General features: G+C 36.5%; 1 long non-coding RNA gene across 1 annotated transcript in view; it reads left to right on the plus strand.

Annotated features, from left to right (window-relative positions):
* The first annotated feature begins 13,468 nt into the window (after positions 1-13,468).
* The window catches only part of LOC136792363 (uncharacterized), an 85,544-nt gene continuing 76,364 nt past the window's right edge, over positions 13,469-22,648 (plus strand). Inside the window, exons 1-2 of the long non-coding RNA XR_010836034.1 lie at positions 13,469-13,532; positions 17,539-17,677. This is a non-coding gene — a long non-coding RNA (uncharacterized lncRNA). The remainder of the gene's footprint in view (positions 13,533-17,538; positions 17,678-22,648) is intronic.

The following is a 22,648-nucleotide window of genomic DNA, read 5'->3' on the forward strand; positions in this document are numbered from 1 at the left end:
ATTGCTGTTGCTAAGACTTCCAATACTATGTTGAATAAAAGTGGTAAGAGTGGTCATTCTTGTCTTGTTCCTGATCTTAGAGGAAATTCTTTCAGCTCTTCACCATTGAGTATGGTGCTGACTGTAGGTTATCATTTATGACCTTTATTATGTTGAGGTATGTTCCCTCTATACCACTTTGTTGAGAATTTTAATCATAAACGAATGTTGAATTTTGTCAAAAGCTTTTATTGTACCTATTGAGACATTCATTATTTTTATTCTTCAATTTGTTCATGTAATATATAGCAGTGATTGATTTGTGAATACTGAACCATCCTTGCATCTCTGGGATAAATTGCTCTTGATTATGGTGTATGACCTTTTTAATGCATTGTTGAATTTGGTTTGCTAACATTTTATTGAGGATTTTTGCATCTATGTTCATCAGTGATACAGTGATATTGGCTTGTAATCTTTTTTTCCTGTGGCATCCTTGTCTGGTTTTGTTATCAGGGTAGGGCTGGCTTTGTAGAGTGAGTTTGGAAACATTCCCCCCTCTTAATTTTTTTTTTTTGGGGGGGGATGGGGGGAATAGTTTGAGAAGAATTTTTCTTTAAATGTTTGGTAGAATTCACCTGTGAAACCTCTGGTCCTAAACTTTATTTGTTGGGAGTTTTTTATTATTATTACTTATTCAAATTCATTGTTGATTATCAGTCTGTTCATATTTTCTATGTCTTACTGATTCAATCATAGAAAACTGTACATTGCTAGGAAATTATGCATTTTTTCTAGGTTATCCATTTTATTGCCATATAATCATTCATAGCAATCTCTTATGATCCTTTGTATTTCTGTGGTGTCAGTTGTAATTTCTCCTCTTTTATTTGTAACTTTATTTGGGCCCTCTTTTTTTTTTTTTTTTTTTTGATGAGTCTGGCTAAAGGCTTATCAATTTTGTTTATCTTTTCAATGAACCAGCTCTTAGTTTCACTGATTTTTTCTATTATTTTTTAGTCTCTATTTCATTTACTTCTGCTTTGATCTTTATTATTTCTTTCCTCTTACTAACATTGCTCTTCTTTTTCTAGTTCCTTTAGGTGTAATATCAGATTGTTTACTTGCCATTTTTCTTGTTTCCTAAGGTAGGCTTGTATCACTATAAACTTCCCTCCTAGAATACTTTTGCTGTGTCTCATGGATTTTGGGTTGTTGTGTTTCCATTTTCATTGGTCCAGGTATTTTTTATTTCCTCTTTGATTTCTTCAGAGACCCATTGGTTGTTTAGTAGCATATTTCTTAGCTTCCATGTGTTAGTTTTTTCACAATTTTTTTCTTGTAGTTGATTTCTAGTCTCATACATTTGTAATTGGAAAAGATGCTTGATATGATTTCAGTCTTCTTAAATTTATTGAGACTTCTTTTGTGGTCTAGCATGTGATCTATTCTGGAGAATATTCCTTGTTCACTTGAAAAGAATATGTATTCTGGGCTTTTGTGAGGAATGTTCTATATATATACATGTTAAGTACATCTAGTCTAATATGTCATTTATGGCTTTTGTTGCCTTATTTTCTGTCTGAATGAGCTGTCCATTGAGGCAAGTGGGGTGTTAATGTCCTCTACTATTATTGTGTTATTCTCAATTTCTCCCTTTATGTTTGTCAAGACTTGCTTTATGTGTAAGTGCTCCTATGTCAGGTGCTTACATATTTATAATTGTTATATCTTCTTATTGATTGATTCCTTTATCATTATGTAATATACAATTTTGTATCTTGTTACATTCTTTGTTTTAAAAAATCGATTTTGTCTGATGTAAGTATTGCTACCCCAGCTTTCTTTCTTTTTTTTTTTCTTTGCGGTACGTGGGCCTCTCACTGTTGTGGCCTCTCCCGTTGCAGAGTACAGACTCTGGACATGCAGGCTCAGCAGCCATGGCTCACGGGCCCAGCTGCTCCGTGGCATGTGGGATCTTCCAGGACTGGGGCACGAACCTGTGTCCCCTGCATCGGCAGGCAGACTCTCAACCACTGTGCCACCAGGGAAATCCCACCCCAGCTTTCTTTTGTTTCCATTTACACGGATATTTTTTCCATCTCCTCACTTTCTATCTATTTGTGTCTTTAGATCTAAAGTAAGTCTCTTATAGGCAGCATACATATGGATCATGTTTTTTAATCCATTCAGCCACTCTATGTCTTTCGATTGGAGAATTTTGTCTATTTACATGTAAAGTAATAATGGATAGGTGTATACTTATTTCCATCTTGTTAACTATTTTCAGGTTGTTTTTGTATTTCTTTTTGTCCCTTTTTTTCTTCTTTTGAATTGATATCTATCTTTAGTGATCTGTTTTAATTTCTGTCTTTTCTGTGTGTATCTAATATAGATTTTTGGTTTGTGGTTACAATGAAGTTTGTATATAAAGTTGATAATCTATTAATTTTGAATGCATTTTACTGCATTTTACTCCCCTTATCCATGTTTAATGTTTTTTTCACACCATATTTTACATCTTTTTGTTTTCTGTATCCCTTAACTTCTTATTGTGGGTATAGATGATTTTTTTTACTTTTGCCTTTTAACGTTCCTACCAGGTTTTTATGTGGTTGATCTCTTACCTTTACTGTATGTTTTCTTTTAGCAATGAGTATTTTTCCTTTTTTAATTTTCATATTTCTTGTTGTGGTCTTTTCTGCTTAGAGAAGTGCCTTTAACATTTCTTGTAAAGCTGGTTTAGTACTGCCGAACCCTTTTAGCATTTGTGTGTTTGTAAAACTCTTTATCTCTACTTCATATCTGAATGATAGTCACGGTGGGTAGAGTATTCTTGGTTGTAGATTTTTTTCCTTTCATCACTTGGAATATATCATGCCACTTGCTTCTGGCCTGAAATATTTCTGCTGAAAAGTCAGCTGATGGTCTTATGAAGTTCCCAGGTATGTAACTAGTTGCTTTTCTCTTGCTTTTCTCTTCTCTTTTAATATTCTCTCTTTACCTTTAATTTTTGCCATTTTAATTATAATGTGTCTTGGTGAGGACATCTTTGGGTCCATCTTGTTTGGGGCTCTTTGTCCTTTCTGAAGTTGAATATCTGTTTCCTTGCCCAGGTTAGGGGAGTTTCCAGCTATTATTTCTTCAAAAAAAAATGCTTTCTCCCCTTTCTCTCCCTTTTCTCCTTCTGGAACTCCTATAATGTGAGTGTTAGTGTGCTTGATGTTGTCCCAAAGTTCTCTTAAACTGTCCTCATTGTTTTAATTCTTTTTTTGTTGTTGTTGTTCAGCTTAGATGATTTTGACTACTCTCTCTTCCAGTTTTTAGATCTATCCCTCTGTATCATCTAATCTATTGTTGATTCCTTCTAGTGTATTTTCAACTTCAGTTATTGTATTCTTCAACTCAATTCAGTTCTTTATATTTTCTAACTTAAAATTCTCACTGTGTTCATCTATTCTTCTCCCAGGTTTGTTGAGCATCTTTATAATCATCACCTTGAACTCTTTATGGGGTATACTGCTCATCTCCACTTTGTTTAGTTCTTTTTCTGAAGTTTTATCTTGTTCCTTCATTCAGAATATATTTCTCCATCTAATCATTTTGCCTAAATCTCTGTTTATTTCTATTTATTAGGTAGGTCAGTTAAATTTCTAGATTTTCAAAAAGTGGCCTTATGTAGGACACATCCTATAGGACCCAGCAGCACACTCTCCTCTAGTCACCAGAGCTATATACTCTAGGGGTGCCCCTACATGAGCTGTGAGGACCCTTATTATGGTGGGGCCAGCCACAATAGGCATGCTGGTAGGTGGGCTGGCCCCGAGCCCACAGTGGCTGTCAGCCTGGTGGTAGGCAGGGCATAGTCCTAGTGCAACTGGCTTCAAGGTTTGAGGTGGGGAAGGTTGGCTGACACTGGCCCACTGGCAGGTGGGGTTGGGTACTAGCGTAGCTGGCTGTGGAATCCAGGGGGCCCAGGGCTGGTGCCATCAACTTCATCTCTTGATGATAGGAGCTTCAAAATCACATTGCCAGGGGAAGAGTAGAGAGAGGAGGAAAAGATTGTGGTGATGGTTGATGTCTACCTTTGGTAGGTATTATTACCATGGCTCTTTTGCAGATGGGGAAACAGAAACACAGATTTGTTAGCTAATTTACCTTAAGTTATTCCCCAAACAGTATAGCTTCAGTGTCTGTTGTCAAAGGAATTTTCTTATATGTCTCTACATTTTTAATGAATGGAAGATGGTTAGGAAAGTATTGGCAAGAAAAATCAATATAATTTAATAAGTGATTAGATTTGGGAACAGTCAGAGAAGGAATAAGAGAGGATTCAAATTTGGAAAAGTGACACTATTAAGAGGAGTCAGCATTTATTGATTACATTAACCACAAATTAAGTAATATAGAAGTATAAAACATTCAAGACTGAGCTACCCTCAGGTTATTCAGGTGGATATGTTTATTGGGCTGCTGGACGTGGAGTGTTTCACTCAAAAGAAAGAGCTCTGGATAGAAATACAGATTTCACATAGTTGGTTTGGTAATTGAAAACATGAGACTGGATGAAGAGACCCAGAAAGAGCTCAAAGAAGGCCAAGGACAAAATCTAAAGAAGTATAGAGGCAATGCAGAGGAAGAGGAGCCTTCCAAGGAACTTTCAGATGATAAAAACAGTGCACAAGCTCCTGGCAGAAACACATGTAAATTTAAATCCATTTGTGATATGATAACATCATTCTAAGATTCAAATTATTTCTATAAAATATTTAAATAAGAGATCCTACACATAATCAGGCATACTAGAAGACAAGGCAACATGAGCAAAAGCAAACCAGCAACAACAATAAAAATTAGATGATAGAAAAAAGGCTAGCAGGGGCTTCAGATATTGTCATTCACTGATCGACATTTTTAAATAACTGCAAATGCTGTGCAAGGAAATAAAAGACAGAATAGAAATTGACGAAAGAACTGGAAAATACTAAAAACATCTAGATGGAAATTCTGAAACTCAAAAATACAATAAACAAAATTAAAAATTCAATCAGTGGGTTTAAAAACAGGTTAACACAATTAAAGAGACAATTAGTAACCTGAGAGAAAAATCAGGAAAAAAAAGTAGCCAGAATAAGAACATAAAGTGTGTAAAATACAAAAGAGTACAGAGGACACAGTGAAAAGGACTACCTATAAAGTTTTGTAATATCAGACAGAGAAAGATGCTTGAACAGGTACTTGAAAAAGATAATATCTAAGTGGCCAATAGACATTGTAAAAATGTGTTTTCTTTGTTATAAAGCAGAAACTAACACACTATTAGAAAACAATTATACTCCAATAAAGATGTTAAAAAATGTGTTTAACTTCATTAGTATTCAGGGAAATGCAAAATGCAAATTGAAAATACATTGAGACACTACCACATACAAAAGCAACTAAAATTTTATAAGACAAAAATTGCCAAGTTTGGCAAAGATGTGAAGTAAGAAGAATTCACATACACATCTAGCCATGCAGGAAAAATAGGAAGCCAATGATGAACAAGACCTAGGAATGGGAAAGAAGCAAGTGTACAACTGGAAGTTTACCTTTAAAGAGATGAAACCTACTTTTCTTTGAGAGGACAGAATGATGGATGGATAGATTTGTTTGAGGCTAAAATTTTGAGGAAACTTTATCTGAGGAAGTTCTGAGTGTGCTCTATGTTTTTTGTCCATGAGATTGAGGCCCTTGATGAAGGGGAGGAAAGCAGGCCTGGTTAGCTGAATTTCCAAATGTTGAAGAAAATTTTGGAATAGCTGTTGTGAAGAATGGAAGTGAGACCTGACTAGGCATGTGTAGAAGGGTGGCTGAGAACACTGTTAATGAAAATGATGCAATTTAGGTGAGTCCTATGGTACTATTTTAGTGATTTCTCTGGTCTTAGTGGTACAGTAACCATCTTGATTTATGAAGTATGTCATAGGTCTTATTCCAGTTGTCTCTGAGGCCCAATTCATTCATTTACTAAGAAGTGTTTCTACACAATACTCACTGTAAAAGGGCATTATATATCTGTTCAGAAATAATTATACTTAGTTATATACAAAAATGTGCAAAGGCACGATGGTGAGAGGCCAGTGCACTGCGATGAAGAGTGGCCCCCGCTTGCCACAAGTAAAGAGAGCCCTCGCACAGAGGCATGTACACAACACAGCAAAAATAAATTAATTAATTAATAAACTCCTACCCCCAACATCTTCTTTAAAAAAAAAATGTGCAAAAGAAGTGAAGACAAAGCAATTACATTGAATCTAGAATACAGTGGTGAGCTTGACCATGGAAAGCCATTTAATCCACATACTTAGCTAGAGACAGTCAGCATTGAAAGTGTCTTAGGCACTCTAGTATCTGTGTCCCTGAAGCCATTTCAAGCAAAATGGTGTAGGCCCTCAAATGTCATTAAACCTCAGCAAGAGATTCAGCCAACTTCTTTGGTAGACCATTCTAGTTTCTCCCAATTCTCATGGCCCAGACATACTTTCTTATATATTTCATGGTCTATTTAACTTTCCCTGAAATCTGGAAAACCTCAAAAGCCTGTTGACAGCAAGGATTTTTAAAAGTCTTTCCTAAGACAGCCAAAACTGTAGTTCATGGCCTGCATAGAAACGTTGATTTTTATAAGCAGACCAGTGATATAGGTTTTTCCCCCTACACTCAATTATTATATATTCCCTCATTTCAGTTCCGCTTTGCATATGAGTTTTACAAAGCTGAGTTTGATGAGATGAAATGTTAGGAACTAAAAAGCGAGTTCATGGCAACACCCCACCAGAAATATATTTAATTAAAATGACTCACCCTAACATAACAGAAGAGCAGGTAATTTTGTAAATTTTCTCCTTGCCTTACTACCAAAACTCATGTGGTCTTTAAAAAAAAGTCTTAAAAAAAGGTCCAGAGTAGATAGAATCTGGAAGGGAATACATGTTTGCTTGGTACACTTTTGCATTTCGTTATCCCACCAAACATCAGAACAGTCAGGACCGAGTTTGAAAACCCAGGAGAGACTTTCAACAGCAACCTTATCTTGTTTGAAAGTTTGCTCTGAGGTCACATGGGGCGAGCCAGAACCCAGCTGACAGTGTGTCAAAAGGCCTCCAGCTCGCAAAAGAAAGCATCGTGAGTGCACAAAGGTCGAGCATCTTTGGAAGTGGGTAAATTGGAACAATATGATATGCCATGTCTAAAAACATATCTCATTCTCTAACTTTGCAAAAGCAGTTTGTGGCCTAGGTTCTTGGAAGCAAAGGAAATGAAAATGAATAAAGGTAAGTTAATGTCAGAAGTGCTGGACTTTTTGTTGCTATTGGTGGTAGTGGTGTAAAAAATAAAAATAACACCAATACATGCCTAAATATATAGACAGCAATTCCTTCAAAAGCCTGATAATTTGGGGCAAGCCCAAACAGCACGCACCTATCGTCCTATTCGAGAGAATCAGGACAGCATTGGATTTCACAGATAGTACCACAGACAGCTATTAAGGCCTAATCCAGTGTCACCTTTCTGCCCAGTGCTGACTAACTACCAGCCCAATTTGCTGGCTTCATTCTCTCTGTGTTTCTTCATTGTTTCAAGCTGGGGGAGACTTATCTTAATAATGGGTCAATCCTCAGCCAAATGTGTTCAATTGAAGGCCACCATGGGAGAATGGCAGGATATTGTCTTTCCAACAGCAAGTGAATTGCAGGCAGCTTAAGGCAATATCCATTTCACTATAATGCTGGTTTATGTTACAGCTCTTTTCAAACTTATAATTGCCCTGTATTGCTGACATTTATAGACATGCCCTATTTTAAATGAAAACACAACACTGAGGTCAGGAGGAGGTGCTGGGACAGCAGAGACCCCAGGTGAAGCCAAAGGGGGAAATTACTTTAAAACTTCTAAATGCCAAACATGTTTGAGAAAAGGAAGAAAAAAAATAAAGTCTTAGGGCAGAAAAAACATTAATCACGGCCCCATGGTATAAATTAATAATAACTATATTTAATTCTCCTATGTAAACATTCTATGGTTGGAGTATATAATTTTTAAATGAAAGTAAATATTATTCATTTGGCTTGGTAAGTCTGGTAAGTCTCAGCTTATATGGAATAACTTTGAATATGATTTTTTTCTTCCAATTTCACTTTTATTTTTTAAAAGCAAACATACCAAGCTAACCAGGTTTGTCAGCTGCTTTTGGCAATCACAGTATGTTATGAGTCTTTCGGATCATTCTAAAAGTCACAATGAATAAAATAATATTTCACATTTATGTAGGGCTTTTCACCTAGTATCTTATATGGTTTTATAAGCAATAAATCATTCGTTCCAGAATTGACACTAAAGAGCCTCGAGTGCAGTTCCAGTAAGTAAATTTTCCTAGGTAGCTCCAGAAGAATATAGACTATAATCATTTTCATTTGTTTACTCATGAATTCATTCACCGAGTTACTGAGTCATTGATCCATATATTGAACATATATTTATGTCATGTTCATATGTGTCTAAAACTGTGTAGATTTAAGGTTATATAAAGAAGTATTAAAGAGCTTACACTTTAGTTGAGTTCTGGTTAGGAAATTAATTGTTTAAGATACTATTCTGAATAGCCAGAACAAACTCTTTTCAACAATATATTCTCCTAATCTCCCTGTGAATGTCTAATTGAGGAATAAGAAATTATTAAGGAATAGTCAACATTAGTGTTTTTCTTTTTATATGTCATATATATTCATAGAAAAATTTTGGAGAAAAAGAAGTCACCATTTAAAATTTTAAAATCACCATTAATTCCACTACAGGAAGATTAACATTGTTAACAATTTGGCATACAAATTTCTTGTTTTTAAGTTTTCTTTGTGTGTATAAAATATATCCACTTTTTATGTAAATAAGGTACATAAATATGTATGTTGATTTATAACTGATATTTCAGTTATTATATTATGAATATTTCCCATATGATTAAATTTGAGCTTTGCATATTGTGAAGTCATACGTAATGACCAAATGATTTTTGTTTTTAATTCCACTTCAAGTTGTGAAAGGACACTGGACCACAACTCAAATTCACATGAAGAAATAAAGAACACAAGTAAAGTTAACTACAGAACCCGGCAACGACTAAAAAGGATTATGCAATATGACCAGGTTGGATTTATCCTAGGGATGCAAGACTAGTTCATATAATGAAAATTAATCAATGTAATATGCCATGTTAATAGAATAAAAGTAGAAAACACATAATCATCTCAACAGATAGTTTGACAAAACCCAATACTCTAAATGATTTACAAAATTGCTCAACAAGCTACAAATGGTGTATAAATTTTGAATTCCTTTTGTTAAATGTATTCATATAAAAACTATAAAACATTATTGAAAGAAATTAAAGAAGATCTAAAGAAATAGAACAACATTCTGTGCTCTTAAATTGGAAGACAATGTTGTTAAGACCACGATACTCCCCAGACTGGTCTTTAGATTCAGAGATCCTTTTCAAAATTTCAATTGCTTTTCTTAAAGAAATGTACAAGCTGATCCTAGAATTCATACAGAAATGCAAGGGACTGGGATAGTCAAAATAATCTTGGAAACAAACAAAACTGAAGAACTCACAATTCCTAATTTCAAACTATTATAAAGCTACAGTAATCAATAAAGTGTGATACTGGCCGAAGGCTAGACAATAGGTGAGTGTTATAGAACTGAGAGAACAGAAATAGACCTAGTGTCTGTGGCCAACTAATCTTCAGTGAGGATGCCAAGACTATTCAGTGGAGGGGGGCGGGTGGGAATCGTCTTTTTCACAAATGGTACTGTGAAAACTGCATGTCTCCATGCAAAAGGATAAATTTAGACCCTTAATTCATATCATGTAAAAATTAACTCAAAATCAATCAAAGACCTAAATGTAAGAGTTAAAGCTATAAAACTCTTAGAAGAAGGCATCGGTATAAATCTTTGCAATCTTGGATTAGGGAATGAATTCTTAGATATGACATCAATAAAACTTTCCAAACATAAAATAGATAAGTTAGACTTCATCATAATTAGAAAAACTCTTTGTGTTAAAGGATACTACAAGGAAAGTAAAAATACAACCCACAAATTAGGAGGTTACTAAATAGTGGTGATGGTTGCACAACTTTGTAAATATTCTAAAAACCAAAGCATTGTATACTTTAAAGTGGTGAATTTTGTTGTAATGAATTATATCTAAGTTATTTAAAATTGAGACTACAAGATATTGGCAAACACATTAGAATTACATGGCTTATTGAAATGAGAAGGTAAAATGTGGAAAAATGTGTGGAAATAACAGAAAAACAGAAAAATAAAATGCGTGAATAATACATTTTCCTAAAGAAAAGATATCACAGATAATAATGAGGTAACACAATCAAGTCAACAGGGAAAAAAAAAATCCATTGTATTTTCAGTGCATTTTGTCCACTGAAAGAATAGACCTGCTAGGGTATCCATTTGTGTGTGTCTGAGTATTAGCAAAACATAAGGCATGAATTGCCATCTATTTTTTTTTTTGGTGATTTTCACTTTTTATAGGTAGGGAAACTGAGGCATCAAAAGGTTAATGTTGATGTCACACACCTAGTAAGTGATGGAGTGAGGCTGAACCCAGGTAGGTCTGGCTCTAGAGCCCCTCCTCTGAACCCCACACACCACCACCATTCCTATCTATTTTTTAAAAAAGTTTTTTGGAGTATAGTTGATTTACAATGTTGTGTTAGTTTCAGGTGTACAGCAAAGTGAATCATATACGTATATCCACTCTTTTTTAGATTATTTTCTTATATAGGCTATTACAGAGTATTGACTAGCGTTTCCTGTATTTTTGAAATCCAGGTAATCCTAGAAATACAATCCACTCACTGAATTTTTACCTTCTGATTATGCTTACAATTTTTCTCTTTATAAGTAACAAAGTGATAACTTGGGAATGTTGAGGAACCAATTGTTTAATTAATAAAATGAACTACTGTGTATTTATTAAGAAAATGCTCCAGGCACAGCATTTTGAATAGTTTTAAAATTTGCTCCTCAATCTACTCTGCTAAAGTCACTGATCAGGGTAAGGAACTCTACTATGTGTACATGATTTCACCACAAGACACAGAATAGTGTCCCTATTTTGGAAAATTAAGGACAGCTATATCCATAGTTATTAAATATTAGACACATACAATACTAATTAAATATTGGACACATCTTATATCCTCACCTTTCTCTCTCCTCTTGAAACGTGTTTAAGTCCTTGAACTATGACATATACATCGTGTCCATTAGATTTAAGGTTTTCTGTTGCCAGCAATATGTATTATTCATTTCTGTTGCATTTCAGTAAGTTGTGGTAAAACGATACACAGCAGTTTTATAGTACACATTAAATATAAGAAGAAGAAAGGAAGGAGGAAGGAAGGGAGAGGTGGGAAGGAAGAGGCAGAAGGGGAGAGGAGGGAAGGGAAGGGAAGAAAGACGGAAAAAAGGAAAGGAAGCTTAGTTGGCTTATAGGCTAAGCCGTATATTGAGGTCTCTACTCTCTGGAGAGCTTAGGGCAGTCGTCCTCACACCTATGAGACCTAATGACCCCTTTAAGAAGTAAATGTTTACTAGTATCCTCCTTTCTATCCTGAACAGTAATTCTGAGGTAATATAACATTTAAACAAATATGTTCAGGAAAATATAATATGAAATCTAATTTTTAACATAATGGAGAAATAAAATAAAAGAAATTTTAGCAAATGAATATAGGGTTCAATATGCAAATGCTCAGGTGTGACTATACTACAAGACAAAATGAGTTCATCAGATGCTTCACCTACTTGTAATGAATAAGTTCTTATTTAAAAGAACAAGAGAGATCAGAAGTCAGTCGATAAAAGAAGTAAAGGAAAATGAAATGTTGATGGTATTGGTGACATTAGAATAAAAATTAGAGTTACGAAAAGCATTGACAAATCCGACTTTTGTACTTACGATAAGAAAAAGGAGGACTTACTAAATAGGTAAGACCAAATTACATCTTGTCAAAATGGAGAGAAAAAGTAACTACAGCATACCTTTGTTAACTTGCTACTGTCTCTCTGTAAAATGTTCATTTGGTTTCTTGGTTTCTCTATTTGCTTCATTAATTAAAAAAGAATATTTTCACAGAACATTGATAACTTTTCAACTGTGAGCAGAATTATAAAACTCACTTGCAAATGTTCAGCTGAATGTTCTCAGCATTTCTATGTTCATCATTAAAGAAAACCTCAAAGTAAATGTGTGTGTGTGTGTGTGTGTGTGTGTGTGTGTGTGTGTGTGTATTAGAATTACCATGATTATGAGAGGAACTGGTAAGGGATATTGTTGTATTGGCAACTCAAATACTAAAGTGGCACTGCCACTGGTAATTTGATTTTCCAAAATGATAAATTTTTAAGAATCGTATTTCAATTTAAATCTTATGATTTCTGAAAAATTCAGTGCATGTAAAAATGTTCCAAAATTCTTGTGTTTATGTATTAAATGCTTGTATTAAGGCTCAGATGTTTACAAATTTGTTTTTCACTTATGCGTTTGTCTGATAGAGTGTTCAAAAGCCACGCAGGATGGGAGCCAATTCCCTTTTGTGGGGGATTGCCCCACTCATTGCAGGACATCAAACATCACTGTCTCCTGTCAAATAAATGTAAATAGGGCTTCCCTGGTGGCGCAGTGGTTGAGAATCCGCCTGCCGATGCAGGGGACACGGGTTCGTGTCCCGGTCCGGGAAGATCCCACATGCCGCGGAGCGGCTGGGCCCGTGAGCCATGGCCGCTGAGCCTGCGCGTCCGGAGCCTGTGCTTCGCAACGGGAGAGGCCACAACAGTGAGAGGCCCGCATATCACACACACACAAAATAAATAAATAAATAAATAAATGTAAATAGCGATAAATATAAAGATGTGGTTTGTATTTGTTTGCCTGCTTCTTGAGAAGATCAATGAAATATGACTCTGGAGACACGGTTTCTAGTATAAATTGATTTGGAACATTTCAAGGGCTGCTCATGTCTCAGATTAAAATCTCATTAATTTAAGGTAAAAAGGCTTAAATACAGGATTTTAAAATTAACAGTGCACTGTTATTGAGGAGGAGTAGCTGAAGAATAACAGCTACTTACCAATATTGACTTAATTATAGTTTATTATAATCAATTCTGTCACTAGCAGCTTATAAAACCTTCTATTGACAACTTGTGTGTGTGTGGTGCGTGGGCCTCTCACTGCCGTGGTCTCTCCCGTTGCGGAGCACAAGCTCCAGACGCGCAGGCTCAGCGGCCATGGCTCACGGGCCCAGCCGCTCCGCGGCATGTGGGATCTTCCCGGACCGGGGCACGAACCCGTGTCCCCTGCATCGGCAGGCGGACTCTCAACCACTGCGCCACCAGGGAAGCCCCTATTGACAACTTTTAAGAAGAACAATGAAAATCCTAAAGGGCTATATTTCTCCTTAAATCAAATTGTCCAAGGTAAATATTGACTAAAGTAAACTGTACTTAATATGTAAATGTTTTATTTCTTCCCACAACTACTATATTGTTTTTTTCCAAATTATTTGAAAGGTGAATAAAAATCTGTAGCCTACATTATGATTTCCCAGTGTTCCTTGAAATATTAAGAGAGTCATTGTTAGCTTGGAGGAGACTGGAGCCCAGTAATGTAATTTACCATGTATTAATTTTAGGAAAGAATGTTTCTTGTTATTTGGAAAAGACAATGTTATTAGTTCTGTTCTTAACATTGACAAAAAGGTCCCAATTTTTTTGGTGTCAGCATCTTAATAGAAAAATCTTCCAAAAACTCATGAGTGAAATAATTCATTGATTTATAGCAAGATCTACCATTTAAAAATCAACAATACAAGACATACCAGAAGAACTTATATCTAATTGATTTCTATTCAAACTGTGACATAATAAGAAGAGCAAGATTGTGAAAGGAGTCTGATTATCAGGACAAAATAATGGTTCAGTGCAGGGATTGAGCCTAAAGCAGATGGCCTGGAAGACTTTTTTTGGGCTGATGGAAATGTTCTAAATCTTTATTGCAGTGATGCTTATGTGACTATACACATCTGGAAAAATCATAGAACTGTACATCTAAAAAGGGTCAGTTTTACTTTATACAATTTTAGCTTTAAAAAAAAGCAATTTGGGGGGAAGGGTGTAGTTGCTGGTGTTTGCTCAGTAACTCAACCTTATCAGGGCCAGTGTTGTGTTATGATTTATTTTTATTTTTTTATTTTTTATTTTTTTGCCTTACATGGGCCTCTCAGTGTTGTGGCCTCTCCTGTTGTGGAGCACAGGCTCCGGACGCGCAGGCTCAGCGGCCATGGCTCACGGGCCCAGCCGCTCCGCGGCATGTGGGATCTTCCCGGACCGGGGCATGAACCCGCGTCCCCTGCATTGGCAGGCGGACTCTCAACCACTGCGCCACCAGGGAAGCCCCGTTATGATTTATTTTTGTTATCATTCAATAAAAGTCTCATACAACTTGTGAGATGCAGCTAAAGCACTGCTTCAGGAGAAATACACAGCCCCAAATGTGTCCTTTAAAGAAGAAGAAATACTGAAAATTAATAAGTCAATTATTTCTCGCAAGAAATTAGCAAAATAAATGTAAAAACAGTAGAAGTAAATAATAAAGAAGAGATTAATCAAAAGAATCAGCAAAGCCAAAATTGGTTACTTGAAAACAAAAATAAAATTGATAAATTTCTACTGAGATTAATTTTTTTAGAAAGAAAAGGTGCAAATACCTAATATCAGATTCTCCAAACATTATAAACAACTTTAGGCCAACAATTTTGAAAATTTAGAAGAAATCGAAAAATTCCTAAATAATACAACCTATCAAAACTGATAGAAGAAGAAATAGAAAAACTGAAAAGGCTTAAAGCAGTCTTTAAGATTTATTAGTAAATCTTTAGTACAATTTTAGTGAAGTAATTGAATATTTAAATTAAAACATTCCCACAAGGACAACTCTCAGCCTATACAGGTAAAATCCCATCAAACAAAGAAGAATTAATGTCAACATTATACAAATTCTTGTAGAGATTAACAAAATTGAGAATACTAGGTCTATCAATCAGGGAAGGCCAGTTCCTGGTTAAGTTGTTGACAACAAACAACCTCAGAAATCTCAATAAAATATATAGCATTATTTTATACATACCATATATATATATATATATATATATATATATACACACACACACGTGTATTTATATATAGATAGATGCTATATATGCTACATACAGATAATATATATATATTATACTATGATATAATAAAATGCAAACCACAGAAATACTATGTGCATACTATACAAATAGTATTATATTATAGTATAATAAAATATATATTAAGTATTCTTCTTGGTCTTATATTTAGGCAATACAAGTAAGTGAAAATTATAAGAATTGAGATGTACTAGGATATCCAACAAAAATTCCTTGTATAAAATATGTGTTAGACTGTGTTATTGTTCCTCAATATTTTTTTTCCTCATTGGGAAAGATTATATTTCCCTGCGTAATTGAAGTTAGGTTTTACTTCAGTTCCAAAGTGATTTGTGTTGGCTAATAAAAAATGGGTTATAGGGTTTTTCTGGTGGTGCAGTGGTTGAGAGTCTGCCTGCCGATGCAGGGGACGCGGGTTTGTGCCCCGGTCTGGGCAGATCCCACATGCCGCGGAGCGGCTGGGCCCGTGAGCCATGGCCGCTGAGCCTGCGCGTCCGGAGCCTGTGCTACGCAACGGGAGAGGCCACAACAGTGAGAGGCCAGCGTACTGCAAAAAAAAATAAAATAAATAAAAAAATAAAAGGGTTACAATGTTCTCTGTGACTTCCAGGCTGCAACCTTAAGAAACCATTCTTCTTGTACTGTACTCTTTTCCCTCTACTACTATGATAGGGAGTCCTCTAGCCCGGAGCTACTTTTTCAGCCTGGGTTCTAGATTGAGGACAATGACAATGCAAGTTGCAATGGACATGTAACATGAACAAGAAATAAACCTTTGCTGTTTTAACCCACTGAAACTGTGGTTGTTATTACAGCATTACTTAGCTTGTTCTGCCACAGCAGATTGGAAAGATGGGGACTTTGGGTATTCAGAGGGACAAACAGGTATCTGATTTAGGAGGAGATATACCTCCTCATAGTATAACCATCCAACTGCTCTTTCTTTTCATCCTTTCAGAACTCTATACAGACAGCTATCAAAGAACTTATATTTCATTTCTCACATTGGCTTCTGCGACTGGGTCATGAGCTTCCTCAGGTCAAGGATTCTAACTCTTCCATCTTTGTATCCCCAATGTCTGTTACCTGGCAGGCCTTCAATTATCAAGTACTGAATAGTCATGCATGAATGGATGAGTGGATGGATAGAAGGGTAGATGTGTGGAGAAACAAGTATTTAAGTGCTAAGACAATCTGGATGCATAATTTTCCCTCTAAATTTGGGTAAATAAATTTCTTAAGTAAGTAATTGAAATTAAAATTTCTCTTTTGACAGTACATACACATTTCCTAAAATTATTTACCTTATTACTGACACACGACATTAACTAGGTCTTGATTTGGTAAGAGTTAAATTTTGCCGTTAACCTCAAAGTGCAGGTAAAGAGAGCCTTAAAGTAATATAAACGGAAAACAGAGGCTGAACCACATTAATCCATCCTCCCTCCAGGAAGGAGCTGGGGTGAGAATAAAAACTGTTGGGTGGAGAAGTCCATGGAAAACATCTGCAGGAGTGTTTCAAAGAGTGAGGAAGACACTTATTGTGTGTGCTATTGCCAAAGCCCCTCAAAACACAACATCAATGAGTGCTGTTTGTTTTTTCTATAGTCAATAGATCAAAAGCCTGAGAGGCAGTGCGATCTGCTCTTTGTAAGGAGAAAAGTTCTATGCAGAGAAATGGGGGAACACATCTGGAAATATCTGTCTATGAAACTGCTTGAAAAATCACCATGTAGCAGCAATAGGAGAAACATCTGTGCATTGTGCAGCAGCCTAGCAAAGGAAGGGAGCTGCTGGGAAGAGAACCACATAATCAAGACAAAGATTGGGGTGGAGACAGGCACCCCTTGAATGACAAAGCTTTCCAGATTTCATTTTTAGCCACATGTAATCAATAAGAACAGTTTTCCCTTCTAAAGAATTTAGATTAGCAGCACCTGCTCCAAACATAGCAGGGCAAAGGCAGAATACAATATGTTAAGGTGATTTCTCAAAGACATTGTCAAATGTCAATAAAGAGCAGAATCTGTGAGTTACGTGGTCACTGTGAAGTTCTAAACACTAATGTATTATTTTAGAATAAAGTATTGAAGCAGCTCATAGACATAAATTGTAAACTCAAATACCTTCAACACAGTTTCTTACACAACTTATGTGCATGAGTTTTTAAACAAAGGTATTTTGAAAATATTATTTTTCATCAACTAACACAAATTCAATAATTTTCTTAGAGACCTTCAAGATGGCAGAGGACTAAGACGTGGAGATCACCCTCCTCCCCACAAATACATCAGAAATACATCTATATGTGGAACAACTCCTACAGAACACCTACTGAAAGCTGGCAGAAGACCTCAGACCTCCCAAAAGGTAAGAAACTCCCCACTTACCTGGGTAGGGCAAAAGAAAAAAGAAAAAACAGAGACAAAAGAATAGGGACGGGACCGGCACCTCTGGGAGGGAGTCGTGAAGGAGGAAAGGTTCCCACACACTAGAAGCCCCTTTGCAGGCGGAGACTGTGGGTGGAGGAGGGGGGAAGCTTCTGAGCCACGGAGGAGAGCTCAGCCACAGGGGTGTGGAGGGCAAAGCAGAGAGATTCCCACGCAGAGGATCGGTGCCGACCAGCACTCACCAGCCCGAGAGGCTTGTCTGCTCACCCGATGGGGCGGGCGGGGGCTGGGAGCTGAGGCTCGGGCTTCGGAGGTCGGATCCCAGGGAGAGGACTGGTGTTGGCTGTGTGAACACAGCCTGAAGGGGCTAGTGCACCACAGCTAGCCGGGAGGGAGTCCGGGAAAAGTCTGGAACTGCCGAAGAGGCAAGAGACCATTGTTTTGGGGTGAGGGGATTCAGAGCACCGCCTAAACGAGCTCCGTGGCTATCAGCGCAGACCTCAGAGACAGGCATGAAATACTAAGGCTGCTGCTGCAGCCACTAAGAAGCCTGTGTGCAAGCACAGGTCACTCTCCACACCTCCCCTCCTGGGAGTCTGTGCAGCCCGCCACTGCCAGGGTCCCATGATGCAGGGACAACTTCCTCTGGAGAACACACGGTGTGCCTCAGGCTGTTGCAACATCACGCCGGCCTCTGACGTCGCAGGCTTGCCCCGCATTCTGTACCCCTCTCTCCCCCCCAGCCTGAGTGAGCCAGAGCCCCCTATTCAGCTGCTACTTTAACCCTGTCCTGTGCAGGCAGGGAATAGATGCCCTCAGGTGACCTACACTCAGAGGCAGGGTCAAATCCAAAGCTAAAACCCGGGAGCTGTGCAAACAAAGTAGAGAAAGGGAAATTTCTCCCAGCAGCCTCAGGAGCAGCAGATTAAATCTCCACAATCAAATTGATGTACCTGCATCTCTGGAATACCTGAATAGACAACAAATCAACCCAAAATTGAAGTGGTGGACTTTGGGAGCAACTGTAGACTTGGGGGTTTGCTTTCTGCATCTAATTTATCTCTGGTCTTATGTTTATCTTAGCTTAGTATTTAGAGTTCATTATCATTGGTAGATTTGTCTATTGATTTGGTTGCTCTCTTCCTTTTATGTATATATATATATTTTTTTCTTTTTCTCTTTTTCTGAGTGTGTATATATATATTTTTCTTTGTGTGATTTTGTCTGTATAGCTTTGCTTTTACCATTTGTCCTAGGGTTCTGTCTATTCGGTTTTTTTTGTTTTTTTTTTTTTTTAGTATAGTTTTTAGCGCTTCTTATTGGTGGATTTGTTTTTTGGTTTGGTTGTTCTCTTCTTTCTTTCTTTCTTTCTTTTTTTTTCTATTTTTCATTACTTTTTATTTTTTCATTTTGAATAATTATTTTTATTTGAATAAATTTTTTTTATTTTTTATTTTTTTATTTTTTTCTCCCTTTTCTTCTGAGCCGTGTGGCTGACAGGGTCTTGGTGCTCTGGGAAGGTGTCAGGCCTGTGCCTCTGAGGTGGGAGAGCCAAGTTCAGGACATTGGTCCACCAGAGACCTCCTGGCTCCACGTAAGATCAAATGGCAAAAGATCTCCTAGAGATCTCCATCTCAACGCTAAAACCCAGCTCCACTCAATGACCAGCAAGCTACACTGCTGGACACCCTGTGCCAAACAATTAGCAAGAAGGGAATACAACCCCACCCATTAGCAGAGAGGCTGACTAAAATCATAATAAGATTACAGGCACCCCAAAACACACCACCAGACACACTACTGCCCACCAGAAGGACAAGATCCAACCTCATCCACTAGAACACAGGCACCAGTCCCCTCCACTAGGAAGCCTACACAACCCACTGAACCAACCTTAGCCACTGGGGGCAGACACCAAAAACAACGGGAACTATGAACCTGCAGCCTGTGAAAACGAGACTTTAAACACAGTAACTTAAGCAAAATGAGAAGACAGAGAAACACACAGCAGATGAAGGAGCAAGGAGAAAACCCAGCAGACCAAACAAATGAAGAGGAAATAGGCAGTCTACCTGAAAAAGAATTCGGAGTAATGATAGTAAGGATGATCCAAACTCTTGAAAACAGAATGGAGAAACTACAAGAAATGTTTAACAAGGACCTCAAAGAACTAAAGAGCAAACAAACAATGATGAACAACACAGTAAATGAAATTAAAAATTCTCTAGAAGGAATCAATAGCAGAATAACTGAGGCAGAAGAATGGATCAGTGACCTGGAAGATAAAGTAGTGGAAATAACTACCACAGAACAGAATACAGAAAAAGGAATGAAAAGAATTGAGGGCAGTCTCAGAGACTTCTGGGACAACATTAAATGCACCAAAATTTGAATTATAGGTGTCCCAGAAGAAGAAGAGAAAAAGAAAGGGACTGAGAAAATATTTGAAGAGATTATAGTTGAAAATTTCCCTAATGTGGGAAAGGAAATAGTCAATCAAGTCAAGGAAGTGCAGAGAGTCCCATACAGGATAAACACAAGAAGAAACATGCCAAGACACATATTAATCAAACTATCAAAAATTAAATACAAAGAAAAAGTATTAAAAGCAGCAAGGGAAAACCAACAAAAAACATACAAGGGAATCCCCATACGGTTAACAGTTGATCTTTCAGCAGAAACTCTGCAAGCCAGAAGGGAGTGTCAGGACATATTTAAAGTGATGAAAGGGAAAAAACTACAACCAAGATTACTCTATGCAGCAAGGATCTCATGCAGACTCAACAGAGAGATTAAAACCTTTACAGACAAGCAAAAGCTAAGAGAATTCAGCACCACCACACCAGCTTTACAACAAATGCTAAAGGCAATTTTCTAGGCAGGAAACAAAAGAGAAGGAAAAGGCCTACAATAACAAACCTAAAACAATTAGAATATGGTAATAGGAACATACATATCAATAATTACCTTAAATGTAAATGGATTAAATGCTCCAAGCAAAAGTCATAGACTGGCTAAATGGATACAAAAACAAGACCCATATATATGCTGTGTACAAGAGACCCACTTCAGACCTAGGGAAACATACAGACTGAAAGTGAGGGGATGGAAAAAGATATTTCATGCAAATGGAAATCAAAAGAAAGCTGGAGTAGCAATTCTCATATTGGACAAAATAGACTTTAAAATAAAGACTCCTACAAGAGAAAAAGAAGAACACTACATAATGATCAAGGGATAAATCCAAGAAGAAGATATAACAATTGTAAATATTTATGCACCCAACATAGGAGCACCTCAGTACATAAGGCAAATGCTAACAGCCATAAAAGGGGAAATTGACAGTAACACAATCATAGTAGGGGACTTTAACTTTATCATACTATAATTATATATTATAGTATAATATAATATGCAATATAATATAGTATATATTATACACACAATATATAATATAACATATATATTAATGTAATAATTGGTATATATTATATCTAAAATATTTTAATAACTATTGCATTTTGAGAAATTAAAGAATGGAGAAAGAAATTAACATCTATTAAATGCTTACCATGTGCTAGAAACTATGCAAGGTGCTTTCCAAATATTAACCTGTTTTACATTTTATGGTAATGTAGAGAGGCTTCTATTTTTCAGAGGAGGTAATGGAGACTCAAAGAGGTGAAAAATTTGTCTAAACCAAAATTTGACTCCTGATATTTTCACAATTCCAATTCTGGCTGAGAATCAGAATCATCCAATGGGATTTAAAAATTATAAATACATGAGCTCCTCATCTGTAAATTTCAGTAGTATCTATATATTTGTTTAAAATTCCACAAATGTTTATAATGTACAATGTAGAGGAACATTGCATCATAGAATACTTCCTTTGACCTATTATATGCAAAGCACTGTACTAGGAGAAATAGGAAAGAAAAATCAGATAGACATTCTGTCCTCAAATCAAAAGACATTTGGCCAGACAAGTCAGGTTCAAAAATAGCACAATATATGGGAAAACTGCTTAGTAACATTCTTAAAGTGTTACGAGAATCAAGACAGTGTGGTATTGGTGAAAGATTAGACAAATAGATCAATGGAACAGAGTAGAGAGCCCAGAAATACACCCACACAAGTATAGTCAACTGACAAAGGAGCAAAGGCAATTCAGTGGAGGAAGGATAGTATTTTCAATAAATGTTTCTGAAATAACTGAATGTTCGGATATTAAAACAAAAATTGAATCTAGGCAAAGACTTTACACCTTTCACAAAAATTAACTCAAAATGGATCATAGACTGAAAAGTAAAACTCAAAACTATAAAACTTTAAAAAATATGAAGTAGGAGAAAATCCAGGTGACCTAGAGTTTGGCAATGACTTTTTATACAATACCAAAAGTACAATTCATGAAAAAAAATTAAGAAATTGGACTTCCTCAGAATTAAAAATGTCTGCTCTATAAAAGACACTGCTAAGAGAATGAGAAGACAAGGTATCAGCCTGGAGAAAAGATATTTGCTGAACACCTATCTGATAAAGAACTTGTATCCAATATATAGGAAGAACTCTTAAAACTCAACAATAAGAAAACAAGCAACCCAATTTAAAAATGGGCAAAAGATCTGACAGACACTTCACCAAAGATGATATACAAATGGAAAATATGCATATGGAAAGAGGTTCAACATCATATGTCATTAAGGAATTGAACATTATAACAACAGTGAGATACCACTGCACATTTAAAATGCCTACAGTCCAAAACCCTGGCAATGTCAAATGCTGAGAAGGATGTGGAGCAACAGGAACTCTCATCCATTGCTGGTGGGAATGTAAAAATAGTACACGCACTTTTTTTTTTTTTTTTTTTTTTTTTTTTGCGGTACGCGGGCCTCCCCTGTTGTGGAGCACAGGATCCGGACACGCAGGCTCAGCGGCCATGGCT

The sequence above is a fragment of the Kogia breviceps genome, chromosome 13, assembly GCF_026419965.1.
Source record: "Kogia breviceps isolate mKogBre1 chromosome 13, mKogBre1 haplotype 1, whole genome shotgun sequence".
Lineage (NCBI taxonomy): Eukaryota > Metazoa > Chordata > Mammalia > Artiodactyla > Physeteridae > Kogia > Kogia breviceps.